Raw genomic sequence first — 14478 nt, forward strand, 5'->3', positions numbered from 1 at the left:
CCTGTCCGAGAGATAGGAGGAGAACCACTGCAAGACAGTGCCGCCCACCCCTATCTCCCGCAGTCGTCGCAGAAGGATACCATGGTCGATGGTATCGAAAGCCGCTGAGAGGTCCAGGAGAACTAGGATGGAAGCATGGCCTCCATCCCTAGCTCTCCAGAGATCATCAGTCAATGCGACCAAAGCGGTTTCTGTGCTGTAACCGGGTCTGAAGCCAGACTGGAAGGGGTCAAGATAGTTAGCTTCCTCCAAGGTACGCTGAAGCTGGAGAGCCACCACCTTCTCAACAACCTTCCCTACAAAGGGGAGGTTGGAGACTGGACGATAGTTATTAAGAACAGCTGGATCCAGAGACGGCTTCTTCAGGAGGGGTCTTACCACCGCTGTCTTAAGCGCGGTGGGAAAGTACCCCTCCCGAAGAGAAGCGGTAACAACCGCCTGGATCCAGCCTCGTGTCACCTCACTGCTGTTGGCAACCAGCCAGGAGGGACACGGGTCCAGTATGCAGGTGGAGGTACTCACAGCTCGCATAGCCTTGTCCACATCCCCAGAGGCAACTTCCTGAAACTCAACCCAGAGATGGTTTGCCAAGTTTTCTCCTTGTGTCTCGGCTGGATCTACTGGGGTGGAGTCCAGGTCCGCTCGAAACCGGGCAACTTTGTCCGCCAAGAACTGGACATACTCCTCAGCCTTACCCTGTAAGGAGTCCCCCGTCTCCCTCCTATTTAGGAGGGAGCGGGTTATCCTAAACAGGGCGGCTGGGCGGGACTCGGCGGACGCTACCAAGGAGGCAATGTATGTTCTTTTTGTTGTTCTTAAGGTCCGAATATACTCCTTGGTGCATGCTGTCAAAAGTGCCCGTTTCGACTCGGACCTATCGGACCTCCACGACTGCTCTAGGCGTCTCCTCCGGCGCTTTACCTCCCGGAGCTCCTCAGTAAACCAAGGAGGCCTCCGGGGGCCGCTGACCCGGAGGGGCCGTAGCGGCGCAATCCGGTCTAGAGACTCCGAAGCTGCCGAGTGCCAGGCAGCGACGAGGGTCTCCGCCGAACTGTGGGCGAGGGTATCAGGAATAACCCCAAGCTCCGTCTGGAACCTAACAGGATCCATCAGTCGCTTGGGGCGGAACCAGCTGGTCGGTTCCTCCTCCCTACGGTGGGGGTTTGGCCTCCGGAAGTCTAGCCTCAGTAGGTAGTGGTCTGACCACGACAGGGGTATGATCTCATTACCCCTCAGACCAAGATCGTAACTCCACTGCTCCGAGAGGAATACGAGGTCAAGCGTGTGACCCGCTGAGTGAGTTGGGCCTCGAATTACTTGAGTCAAGCCCATGGCTGTCATGGAAGCCATGAACTCCTGCGCTCCATCAGAGTGTTCACCGAGCGAAGGCAAGTTAAAGTCCCCCAGAACTATAAGTCTAGGGAACTCAACCGCTAGCTCGGCTACTGACTCGAGGAGCGAGGGGAGGGCTGCTGCAACGTAGTTGGGAGGCAGGTACGTAAGCAGCAAACCCACTTGACCCTTGAGGTCCAACTTCACTAGCAGGGACTCACACCCGACAAACTCCGGAGCAGGGATCCTACGAGGTACTAAAGACTCCCGGACTACAATAGCCACACCGCCACCCCTTCCCTGGGCTCTCGGCTGGTGTAGCACCTGAAATCCGGCTGGGCACATCTCGACGAGGGGGACTCCTCCCTCAGGGCCCAGCCATGTTTCAGTAATACATGCCAGGTCTGCGCCCTCATCAGTTATCAAGTCCCGGATGAGGGGGGCCTTATGAACAACAGACCTGGCATTTAGCGTCAGCAGCCTGAAACCAGGGTCCTGAACACCCGCGCCATCTGACCTTGGAGTGGGACTCCTAGGGCCGGAAGGAGGGATCTTTATGACACAGCGAGCCCTCCTTCCCCGATGATGGCCTGCCCTAAAGTCCCCGCCATATCTGCCTCTCCCTGTCATGACCGCAATGCTCCGACCCTCACCCGTGGTTGTGGTCCCCCCAACCACCCCGATGACCCCCGCATACCCCGGCAGGTCCTCCGAATCAGTCATACCCAAACTCTCACTCAAACAATCCTCACGAAATAATTAAAACACAAAGTTACAACAGTAATAGTAATAAAAGTGAGATCATTCATATCATCCCATGCAATCCCATGCACTCAACATACCTATTTAAAATAAAATTAGAAAGGTTGCGCAGGTTCGCAAAGTCCGTACTAGATGGTATACAGAGGGGGAGGATAACTCAACACTTTAAGGCAAGAATAGGGTGCAATTCTGCTGTCTGGCAAGCAGACATGGAATGGGCAAATGTAGCAATAATGGGCTATCTTACTGCAGACCTGTACAACACATGGCCTCATGACCACGTACAACTTTCTGCTAATTACCTATAACAAGACTTTCTCAATGCACCTCCTTTCTCCAATGCGCTGCTTGGAGAGTCCAAGCATGGGTTAACACAGTTTATCTGCCCTTGGACTGAGTGAAATTTTCTTTGACCATGCCTCCCTTTACCTCCCATATTCCCAGTTTAAAAACTCAGTCCGCCCGTAAGGACTAACTAGGGGAGCTCTCCAGTCCAAGAGCAGATAGACTGTTCTCCCCAGAATTATTTTGACCACTATTGCATTGGAGTTTTCCTATGAGAACAGGAATTTTAATAAATCATTGTTTTCCTATTGCTGAGGGGCTTACTGGGCCGTTTGCTTCCCTGCTGGTCGCACGCAGGGTTGGAATGCATGAGTTGCTTGTCCGGTGGCGGCTGGTGAGTGAGGGGGGGGGGGTGGGACGTTTCCCGACACTAAGACCCCAGCTGCTAGGTCGGAAGTCACGAGGGCATTCTGCATCGGACGACATTGGCGGTACTTATTTTCTGCCCGGCAATGTTGGTGGCCATTTTTGGTCATTTTCACGTGTTTTTGCTTCGCTTACTGGTGTTTGGCGGGAGAAGGCTGCACGTGCAGCGGCTGCCATTTTGATTCACTCCGACTAGCCATGGAGCACGTTGGAGCCAGGGAAAGAGAAGATCATCTGTATTGCCTCTCAGCCGCAGATTAGTGCCGGGAGGTGTGGGAACGAGTCCGGGGCGCCGGCTAGTTCTGCCCTCTAGTTGTGATATTGCTCGGAGCTCCGAGGGCGGTTGGAGGAAGGGACCAGTCCTTTAGGCAGCCCTCTCCTCCACAGAGAATCTGCGGGCGCACTTGAGCCAACTGGCCAGAGCCAGGTGTCCGCTTATTGCAAGTCACAGCCAGAGTCCATGAGTCATTTGCACCATCTAGTGCCTACGGGCAGCATGGCTGACAACAACTTGGAGGCACAGGAGGTGCAGGCAGGGCCCTCCAACAAACACAGTAGGCTGGATCCCCTGCCCAAAGGGGGGAAAGGGCACCACCAAGAAGTCCTCCCCGGGGACCTCAGGGACCATTGATAAGGCCAGCGGGAGTTCCCATCCACATAAATCCGTGGAGGTAAAGGCATCTCACACCCAGAGGCCACGTTCTCCTCCTGACCAAGGGGACCTTCCACTTGGTCCACCGTCTGATCAAGGTGAGGGAAGAAACTCCCCTTCCATTCAGGACAGTAGGTCACCGTCCATAGGGGAAGATGATTCAAGGGAACCCTCTCCAGATGCTTCCTGGGGGTACCCGGAATCACTCAGTTCCTTTCTCAGGGAGGAACTAGAACCTTTCCAGGGCATGCTCCCTGGGGAGGAAAGGCCCGGTTCAGGGGAATGTAGCAGAAAGCGACCTACAATCAGGCATCGCCCTAGGGAAGATAAAGGTCCCGCCTTATCCGCAGAAATGAGAGAGGCCATCTCCCAGGGCATAGCGGAGGGCATCAGGCAGAAACAGTCGCCTAAGCCCCGGTCTTCTAAGACCAAGCAGTCCCCTACAGCCACCATTAACCAGGCCCCAGCATTCCCGGGCACTTCGGTGGCCACGGACGAGTCTAACTCTCTGCCCTGTGCCAGCTCAATGCCAGCTCAGTGTAGCAGCAGACATGATGTGCCGATGCCTGGAAGCTGTCAGGATCTGGATGGGGGTGAACAAACTTGTACTCAATCCTGACAAGACTGAGTGGCTGTGGATGCTGCCCCTGAAGGACAGCCTAGGCAGTCCTTCCTTAATCCTGGGGGGTGAAAACTTACACCCCTCAGAGAAGGCCCGCAATCTGGGGGTCCTCCTGGATTCACAACTGACACTGGAACACCATCTGTCAGATGTGACCAGGGGGGGCTTTGCCCAGGTTCGCCTGGTGCATCAATTGCGGCCGTATTTGGATTGGGAGGCACTTCAAACGGTTACTCATGCCCTTGTCACCTCAAGGCTGGATTACTGCAAGACGCTCTACATGGGGCTACCCTTGAAAAGTGTTCGGAGACTGCAGCTAGTCCAGAATGCAGCCGCCCAAGCGATATTGTTACACCTATCCTCCGCGAGCTGCACTGGCTACCTATTGGTCTCCAGACACAATTCAAGGTGTTGGTCATTATCTTTAAAACCCTACATGGCTTAGGGCCAGTGTACCTGCGAGACCGCCTACTGCCACATACCTCCCAGCGGCTGGTGAGATCCCACAGAGTGGGCCTCCTTCAGATGCCGTCAGCCAGACAATGTCGGCTGGCGGCTCCCCAGAGGAGAGCCTTCTCTGTGGCTGCTCCAACCCTTTGGAATGAGCTACCCCCAGAGATCCGGACCTTAACCACTCTCATGGCCTTCAGAAAAGCTGTTAAAACCTGGCTATTCAGGCAGGCCTGGGGCTGTTGACCTCACTGTTGAGGTCAGAGCGAATGCATGTGTTGTGATTTTAAATCTGTCTTTTTTATTTTTATTATTATTTTTATTATTTCTTTTCCTTTTCTTTTTGTAAGCCACCCGGAGTCCTTCGGGATTGGGCGGCCTATAAATTTTATTAATAAATAATAAATAAATAACTGGGAGGATGAGGAAGCTGAGGAATTCAAGCTATCGGAGGATGAAGACCTTCCTCCAGATAAGCCGGCCTTTACTGGCCTTTTCCAACCCTCTCTGTTTAAGTCTATACTCCACAAGGCCAAGGCGGCCACTGAGCTAGGTTCTACACCTAAACCTACTAGCAGACCAGTTTCTTCCTCCAAAGACCCCAAGGAAGGTCTATTTAAGGAGTCAGCCCTCACTCAAGAATTGATCCCTGTTCCAGATCTATTCATGGACGTAGTCCAAAGACAGTGGGTGCAGCCCGGTACCTTAACCAATCCCAGCGGAGGGGATAAACCCCTTTACTCTGTGAAGAGCAGGATGGAGGAAGCATTTAAATTGCCCGAGGTGGATGCCCCGGTGGTCTCTTTGACCTCTAATTCGAATCTACCAGCTGACCTTCTGGAGGGTCTTAAAGCCAAAGACTAGAGGTCAGAGAAGGTGTGCCATAAGACACATCAGGCGGCCGCTTGGGCCATTAGGGCATCCACCTCAGCATCCTTTTTCACCAGAGCTTCTCTGCTCTGGCTGAGACAGCTTAGGGTCAGACCTCCCTCCGGGGGCTCCCGGGAGCATCACAACCTCAGCAAAATCATTACAGCTGTGGAATACTCAGTTGATGCCTCGCTGAATGCAGCAAAGTTTGCATCCAGGGCTCTAGCGTCCAACATAACCTCTCACCGCCTCCTGTGGCTTCGCCACTGGCAAGTGGATATGAAGGCAAAGTGGAAGCTGGCTTCTGATCCTTTCAAAGGAGGACAGTTGTTCAGGGAGGCTCTGGGCAAATTTATCATTGAGACTAAGGATAAATGCAAGATTCTTCTGGCCATGCTGAAAAAGAACGAGCGTAAGAGCTCTGGTTCTTTCCGGAAGCAATCCTTTCGAGGCCAGGACGCAGCACAGGCGTCCACCTCTTCTTCTTCATACCAGAGATCCTACAACCAAGGGGGCGATAGGACTCAGGATAGGAACTTTTTCGGGTCACGTAACAGGCAGCAGCATTTCTTTCGGAAGTCATTTCGTGGGGGCAACAACAACTCCCGCCAGTTCCGTAGGGGCAAGTGACCATCACAGGATCCCTCCCATAGGGGGTTAGCTTCAATTGTACGTCGACAGGTGGGAGAGGATCATCTCGGATTCGTGGGTCCTCAATACAATCAGGAAGGGCCTAATCCTAGAGTTCCTGTCTTTTCCGCAAAGGAAATTCATTTGTTGCCCGACCCCGAAGAATCCTGTAAAGAGGGAACTCATGCAGGCGGAGATTCTCCATCTCCTCCAGATAGTGGCCATAGAACCTGTCCCAAGGGAACAGGAGAGGCAGGGATTCTATTCTTTACTGTTCCTAGTCCTGAAGAATTTGGGGGTGGGGGGTGGGGTGGGGGTGGAGGGCAATCTTGGACCTGAAAAGCCTGAATCAGCATCTGACTTACAGAAGGTTCAAGATGCATCCTGGATTGTGTGAGACAGAGATCTATTGACATCCATAGATCTAAAGGAGGCCTACCTACATGTCCCCACCCATGCTGCCCACAGGAGGTTCCTGAGGTTCTATTACGATGGGAGGTACTACCAGTACAAGGCCCTTCCCTTTGGCCTCTCGTTGGCATCCAGGACCTTCACGAAGATCCTGGCAGTGGTGGCAGCCCACCTCTGGAACTGTCCCATCCGTCTAGAATGCTATCTAGACGACATAATTATCCACTCCGCAACTCCAGTCCAGGCACGGCAAGACGTCCAAATGACCATTCGGACGCTGCAACTACATAGCTTCTCTTGTCAACCTGGAGAAGAGCCATCTACTACCAGGCTTAAAACTAAGCTTGCTGACCTACATCTTGCTGGCACTGTTGAGGTTCAATGAGAATGATGAAGTGGTACAGGCTTTACTTCCTGAAAAGCATCGCCTTCGTCTTGTCTATCAGAATAATTTATCATTCAGCTGCCAAGAAAAACATCTTTACCAGCATTTGTAGAATAATCCAGAATAAACTGCCTAAAGTACAAGATGCCTGGCAGAGCACCAAGACAGACAAAGTATAGGGACATGCAGAGGAAACCTACTTGAAACGGTTCTGTGAAGGCCTTAACACTATCCCACAGGTGTCATTCCCTGGAGTTTGCCTCCTCAGTATAATGTAAAATTCATTACAGGTAGTCCTCGACTTACTACCACAACCGAGCTCAACATTTATGTTGCTAAGTGAAACATTTGTTAAGTGAATTTTGCCCCATTTTATGACCTTTCATGCCACAGTTGTTAAGTGAATCACTGCAGCTGTTAAAGTAGTAACACTAATGACATAACCCTAGAACACTGCAACCGTCATAAATAGAGTCAGTTTCCACGTGTGCAAATTTTGACCATAGGGGTGCTGCAGCAGTTGTAAATGTGAAAAGCAATCATAAATCACTTTTTCAGTGCCGTTGTAAGTTTGAATGGTCACTAAATGAACTGTTGTAAGTTGAGGTTTACCTGTGCAGAGAAGGCTCTGATCCTCCAGATATAAGCTGGACACTTTAGAACCATCCACAATGGAGTGTCTACTAACAGTGAGGTGATAGGCAGGATTCATCAACAAGTTCCATGGATGACCTACAGTAGTAGCTGGAGTCACGGGAGGAAATTTGGTGCTCTGCAGAGGTTGTGATGCTACGTATCAACATCAGGAGCAGAATCATGGATTCTATGCAAGTTTTTTGTTTGTTTGTTTTGGGTTACGTGGGGATGGGTGTGCTCACGCGCGAGGTGCAGGTTATCCTAATTACTAAGTAACTATAAAAGGTGGTGGGGAGCACCGGGTGGCAGCGCTGACAATTTATTCCTTAGTGCTTTGTTGGTCAGTTCGTGCCGAAGGAAGAATACAAACTGCATTTCAAACAGTTTCTGTGTCTGGTTGTTTTCATTAACCCTTCGGAACCTGATAGTTTGTCAGAGCTCACACCAAGGCTGAAGATACAGTGCTTGGGTTGGAGGCTGGGGGCTTGGAGGAGTCTGCCGTGGCAACTGTTACAACTCTGCTGAAGGTTGTGTCAGGGCCAGCAGGAGAGGCACCATTGGATCTAAGATCTAAGGACCACTTGGTGGCATGGAAGCCTACAGCAGAACCTCTGGAGGCCGATGTGGGCCAAGCCCATGGAGGGGATTGGTGTCTGGACTTGCCGGAGACTCAGGATCACAGAGGTTTACTGCCTCATGCTCCCCAGCTCACCTCTTTTGGAACCCATTTTGCCCAATGGCGTGAAAGGCGCAGCTCAGATGACAATTGGAGTTACACCACTGGGGTGGACAACCCAAGTCTACAGATGCTGCAGGAAAAGTTTGGGCCAGTGGGCTTCCGAGTTAATGGATGTGGCAGTGGTTGGATCCCAACAGGCAGGAGGAGTCGTTGGACAGTCCAGCATAACCAATCCAGAACAATATGGTGCCCAAGGGACCGCAAGAGTAGGAGGTCAGCTGCCTTGGCTAGGTTTACACCAAGCTGCTCAGGACATTTGCGGGAGATGAGCGGTGCGAGAGATCTCTGCACCTCACCCTCTCCTTACCCAGAGGGGTTCTCCAGCTGTTGATGGGCCCAGAGTGATGGGATGCTAGGTTCCACCAGCAATACTGGCTACATTTGACAGTAGCCCAGGACGAGTGGCCCTCTTCTTAGGCCAGGTGTTAAATGACATGGATCGTATACGACGCAGTGGGACATGGTGATGGCAGTGATGGATGGAAAGGCTGCTGACTGGGTGGCTGATCTATATTGGTATCATGTTACAGTCCAAAGGGCATAACCCGGGGGGGGGGCAAGAACTTAGCCAATGCCCTCTCCCGCAAACCACAGTATCATAATAAAAGGGAGGATTTTGTGCAGGTTATCATCCCGACTTCACAGCCTCGGGTGCCAGCCACTCAACAGGGCGCACCGGCACCAAACTTGTATGTCCAGGGGGGAGTACCTTTCCAGAGTGATAAAAGCAGCACTCCCAATGGACTAGTGGTTTCAAGAAAATCAAACTTTATTAACATAGCGAGAGGACTTTGCCTCGAAGGGGTTGAAGTTATATGTACCAAGTGTGGTATGGGTGGCCGTGCTGCGTCGCTGCCACCACGTTCACTTGGCTGGACATTTTGAGTTCCTCAAGACTCTACATTTAGTAAATCACCAGTCCTGGTGTCCCCACATGAGGAGGGACATAGAGGAATATGTAAGGAGTTGTGTTGTTTGCACTACCATGAAGGCCCGGCCTGGCCAGCCTCCTGGACTTTTACAGCAGGTGGCAGATCCAATTTGGCCATGGGAACAGATAGCTATGGACTTCATCGTAGATTTACTGGACAGCCAAGGGAACAAAATCATTTGGACGATAATAGACCTGTTCTCCAAGCAGGCTCATTTTGTAGCATGTACTGGCCTTCCATCTGCTAGGAAGCTGGCCAAACTGTTCATTACCCATGTGTATAGACTCCATGGCATCCCCAAAAGGATAATTTCAGTCAGGGAGTGCAATTCACTGCCCGGTTCTGGCACAGATTCATGGCAATGGTGGGGTCTTCACAGGGACTTAGTACAGCCTTCCACCCCGCGACCAATGGTGCTGCGGAGACAGCAAACATGATGGTGGAGCGCTACTTAAGATGTTACCTCCAGTACTAACAGACCAATTGGGCTGAACTCCTTCCCTTTGCAGAGGTTGCATATAACAATGCAGTGCATAAAAGTACAGAGTACTTTTACTTTACCCCATTTCATGTGGCTACAGGGCAGGGGTTCGCCCCAATTCCGGAGTATCCTCATGTACGCTCAGATGACATGACCTCGCAGGAGTGGATAACCTGGATGCAAAACGTTTGGAAAGGGGTGAGGGATGCGTTATGTCACTCTTTTGCCACATATAAAAAGAGTGCCGATAAAAGGCAGAAGGCGCAAAGACCTTTCCACGTAGGCCAGAGGATATACCTCTCCATTAATATTTCAGGTTGCCGTTGCCTTATAAGAAACACAGGTCCAAATTTATTGGGCCTTTCCCAATCGTGCGAGTTATTAACCCGGTCACAATGCAGTTAAGACTCCCCCCTCTACTGGGAAAAACACATCCAGTCTTACACTGCAGCCTGCTCCGATCAGTTCAGGCATCTGATATCAGAGGAAACTTGCTACAGCCACCAGCCCTGGTTACTGCAGATGGGGAACAGCACTATGTAGTGCAAGATATACTAGATACCAGGTGGCACGGGACGGTTACAATACCTTGTTTTATGGAAAGGTTGTCCCCTGTCGGAGGCATCGTGGGTTCATAGCAAGGACTGCAGGGCACTCCACCTGATAGTGAGATTCCACTGCAGACATCCCACAAAACGGGGGGGAAAGGGGTCCTTCAAAAAGAGCTGAGGTGGCGCAGTGGTTAGAGTGCAGTACTGCAGGCCATTTCAGCTGACTGTTAACTGCAGTTCAGCGGTTCTAATATCACCGACTCAAGGTTGACTCAGCCTTCCATCCTTCCGAGGTGGGTGAAATGAGGACCCAGACTGTGGGGGCAATATGCCGACTCTGTAAACCGCTTAGAGAGGGCTGAAAGTCCTATGAAGCGGTATATAAGTCTAACTGCTATTGCTTTAATTCCTAACTGACTGTAATTTGTAGCTCCCCAAATGCTGTTTCCGTGGTAGGGGGCCACATGTCAGGTCCGGCCAGCCCAGAGGCCTGGAGCTGCCATTCATAGGAGAAAACCCAGGCCAGCTGCCAAGACTCACCAGGCTTCATTCCTACACAAACAGCTGAGTAAATCTACAAAGCTAGTGATAACTGACTTGACAACAATCCATGATTAATTGCCAGGTGGTGTTTGTTTTGGGTTACGAGGGGATGGGTGTGAGGGGATGGGTGTGCGCATGCGCAAGGTGCAGGTTATTCTAATTACTAAGTAACTATAAAAGGTGGTGGGGAGCATCGGGTGGCAGCTCTGACAATTTATTCATTGTCTTAGTGCTTTGTTGGTTAGTTCGTGCCGAAGGAAGAATACAAAGTGCATTTCAAAACGTTTCTGTGTTTGACTGTTTTCATTAACCCTTCGGAAACTAACAGTGTGAGGTGTTGCCCTATCAGCTCCAGCACACATGTGCACGCTGGCCAGCTGACTTAGGCTGTTATTTGTTCTCTGGAGGCTTCCCTAAAAAAACACCCAACATGCAAACCGGAAGTTCAGGAATGGACTTAAAAGCTCCTGAAGGGTGAAAAACGGTCCTTCAGACAAACCGGAAGTCTCAGCTTGCTCTTAGGGCCGTTTTTTCACCCTCCAAGGCTTCAGGGAAGCCCCCTGAAGGCTCTGGAGGGCAACAAACGGCCCTATGGACAAACCGGAAGTCATTGTTCCCGAACTTCTGGGTTGCCCGTACAACCGTTTTTCACCCTCTGGAGCCTTCAGGGAAACCTAAACCCTCTGGAGGGCCTCCGGTGGGGGGGAGGCTGTTTTCACCCTCTCCAGGCTCCTAGACAACCTCTGGAGCCTGGGGAAGGAGAAAAATGGGTCCATTGCGGGCCAAAAGTAAGGATGGTGAGTGCCAGGGTCACATGCATAGCATCATGGATGTGGGCATGCCTGCGCATGACACACACACACACCATGCTCCCCCTGCTTTTGGCACGCAATCCAAAAAAGGTTAGCCATCACTGGTATAAGGAATGCACCTGCCTGCTCCTCATAAACAGAATCCAAAATCACAAAACGCAAAAATTATAGGCAATAGCGCAGTTTAGTTATCTTGGTAGCAACCTCTCCTCAGTAGTGACCATTTGATATAGAGGTTAACTGTAAAATAGCAAAGGCAAGTTCTGCTTTCAATAGACTGCACTCTGCTGTGTGGGAGCATTGAGGAATTAGTCCAGGAACAGAACTGAGGGTCTACAGAGCCAAGAAAGCGCAGACTGATTATTGAACACATGCAAGATAACCATTTCCACATATCCTGGCTTCACAGAATGTTAGGCATCAGATAATTAAAGTACCAGACACGGAGGTTTTCTCTAGAGCAGAGCTCCCTACCGCCCAATCTGTGGACCGGCACCGGTCCACAGCATGCCAGAAACTGGGACACTCAAACTAATGAAACACCCCCATCCCCGGTGGGATGCAGGCAGCACATGAAACCATGCCCCCCTCTGATCTGCAAAACCTCTCTACGGAACTGGTCCCTGGTGCCCATATGTTTGGGAAACATTGCTCTAGAGAAGGGATGTCCAGCCTTGGCAATTTTTAAGACTTTGGACTTCAGCTCCTACTATTCCTCAGCAAGCCCAGTTGTTGTGTTGCTGTGGTTGGACACCCTGCTCTAGAGCAAATCTACCCTCAGTCTACATAGAGCTGATGAGCCAATGGGCAGATCACATCATGCTTATGCTAAAATAGGGCATACTCAAGCAACTCCTTTTTGAGGAACTCTCTTGCTTACCTTCAGGGCAGGAGGAAAGTTACAAAGATAGAATAAAGGCCTCCCTAAACTTGCCTGACATAGACTCAACCACCCAGGAACACAAAATCATTCTATCTGGCATGGCTTCATCCATAATGGCTGTCAAGTTTATGAAGTGAAATGTGCTGTGGAAGTACAACATAACATCAGTTGTACAGGTCTAGAGCCACTAGTGCAGTACACTGGCTACACCTGTTTGCCCAACATGTGCCAAGACATTATGCCCTAATTAACATGACCTGTCATCTTTGGACACACATTTAATGTGATTAATGATGTTGAAGTCTTTATTGATGACAATGCACAAATGACAATTGAACACTGACCATGAACTGGCTTTCCTTTACTAACCTATTTTTTAGGAGAATAATGTTACAATGATTATTACTATTAATATTCCTATTGCTTTATTATTTACAAGTAATCTTCAACTTACAATAGCTTGTTTAGTGACTGTTTGAAGTTACAATGGCACTGAAAAAAGCAATTTATGACTATTATTCACACTTATAATTGAAGCATCCCCATGGTCATGTGATCAGTTCAGATGCTTGGCAACTAGCTCACATTTATGATGGATGCAGTGTCCCAAGATAATGCAATCACCTTTTGTGACCTTCTGACAAGCAGTCAATGGGGAAGCCAGATTCACTTATCAACCGTGTTACTAACTTAATAACTGCAGTGATTCATTTAACAGCTGTAGCAAGAAAGGTCGTAACATGAACCAAATTCATTTTACAACGATCTCACTTAGCAATAGAAATTTTGGGTTCAGTTGTGATCTAAGTTCTATTTGTATCTTACTTTGAAGTTTGGGTGGACTTTCAGATTTCGTGGATTACAAACCAGGGATGTAAAATTGGTGGGAAATACTGATTCTGGGCCATCTCTACAAGCACATGACTAGCTTCTCTTTATATAATTAGATGCTTATTTGCTGTTTAGAATGAGGTATAGCACTCTTTTGCATCAATGTTTTTTTAAACTTCATTTTCTTTTCATTAATGAAAAGAAAACATCTAAAATATCCTTGCTCTCCAATTCATGCATAGCTCTCTTGTTAATTATACTGAAACAAGGGCTTCCAATTACAAGAGACTACTAATTCTCACTTGCTGAAATGAACAGATGAGCTTTATAATTAAAAGTTTGTTTAAGGTTGCATGTGGGTATTTACATGTCTTACAAGATGAGTAGTACAATTTAATAGGCAAAATGGGCTCCCTGGGATTTGGAGGTGATAATAGTTTAAAAGTAAGATGTTCATAAGTAAATTTTGCCTTCCATATATAGGTGGCCCTCGATTTAAAACCGGAATAGAACCTGGAATTACGGTTGTAACTCCTACTGGTTGTTAATGGGTTTCCCCATGAGTGTGCCTGATTTTACAACCATTTTTGAGATAGTCGTTAAACAAATGCAGTGTAAAGTGAATGCTGCTATTGTTAAGCAAATCCATTGTCCGCAAGGGGTACTTTTTTTGCTGGAAAGCAGAAGTAAATACTGATTCCTAGCAAAAAAAAGTTGTAAAAAGTGATCATGTTTTGGGTCCCTGCAAATAGTTCGTTGCCGAGTTCCCAAAATGGGGTCATGTGACTGCAGGAGGGGTAGCCATCAGAACATTGATTCTGGGTCATAAGTAGGCCTGGAGAGGTACATCATAACTTCAAATGGTCACTAAGTGACCAATTGTAAATCAAGAATCACCTATATCGAGCATATTGATGCTGGGTGTTGATAGGGGAAAGTGCATATTGGAAATGGATGTCCCATATTTCATGAGTTATTTTGAACTACTGATGGAAAACACAAGTAAACTTGAGAAATGGCCATGCATGATGCTGCTTATGTGGCTGCATCAGAGTTTCAAGAGTGAAGCATTCTGATTCTTACTCAAAATGATGAACATGTGGGAAGCGTCATTTTTCCTAACATACTTCAAGAGATGCAACTCTGGGATAAGATGAGAAAGGAGTCTTCTGACTGGGAGGAGATTATGCTGAAATGGAGCTACTGTACTTTCCCTTTGTCCTCTCCGTCTCTCTCTCCTTCTCC

General features: G+C 49.2%; 1 protein-coding gene across 1 annotated transcript in view; it reads left to right on the forward strand.

The window, feature by feature from the left end:
• Positions 1-14478, forward strand: part of UBE2S (ubiquitin conjugating enzyme E2 S) — a 32136-nt gene that overhangs the window by 5478 nt on the left and 12180 nt on the right. The window lies entirely within an intron of this gene.

This window comes from Thamnophis sirtalis, unplaced genomic scaffold, assembly GCF_051295495.1.
Source record: "Thamnophis sirtalis isolate CommonGarterSnake01/CBP01778 unplaced genomic scaffold, rThaSir2_p1.2 scaffold_4, whole genome shotgun sequence".
Lineage (NCBI taxonomy): Eukaryota > Metazoa > Chordata > Lepidosauria > Squamata > Natricidae > Thamnophis > Thamnophis sirtalis.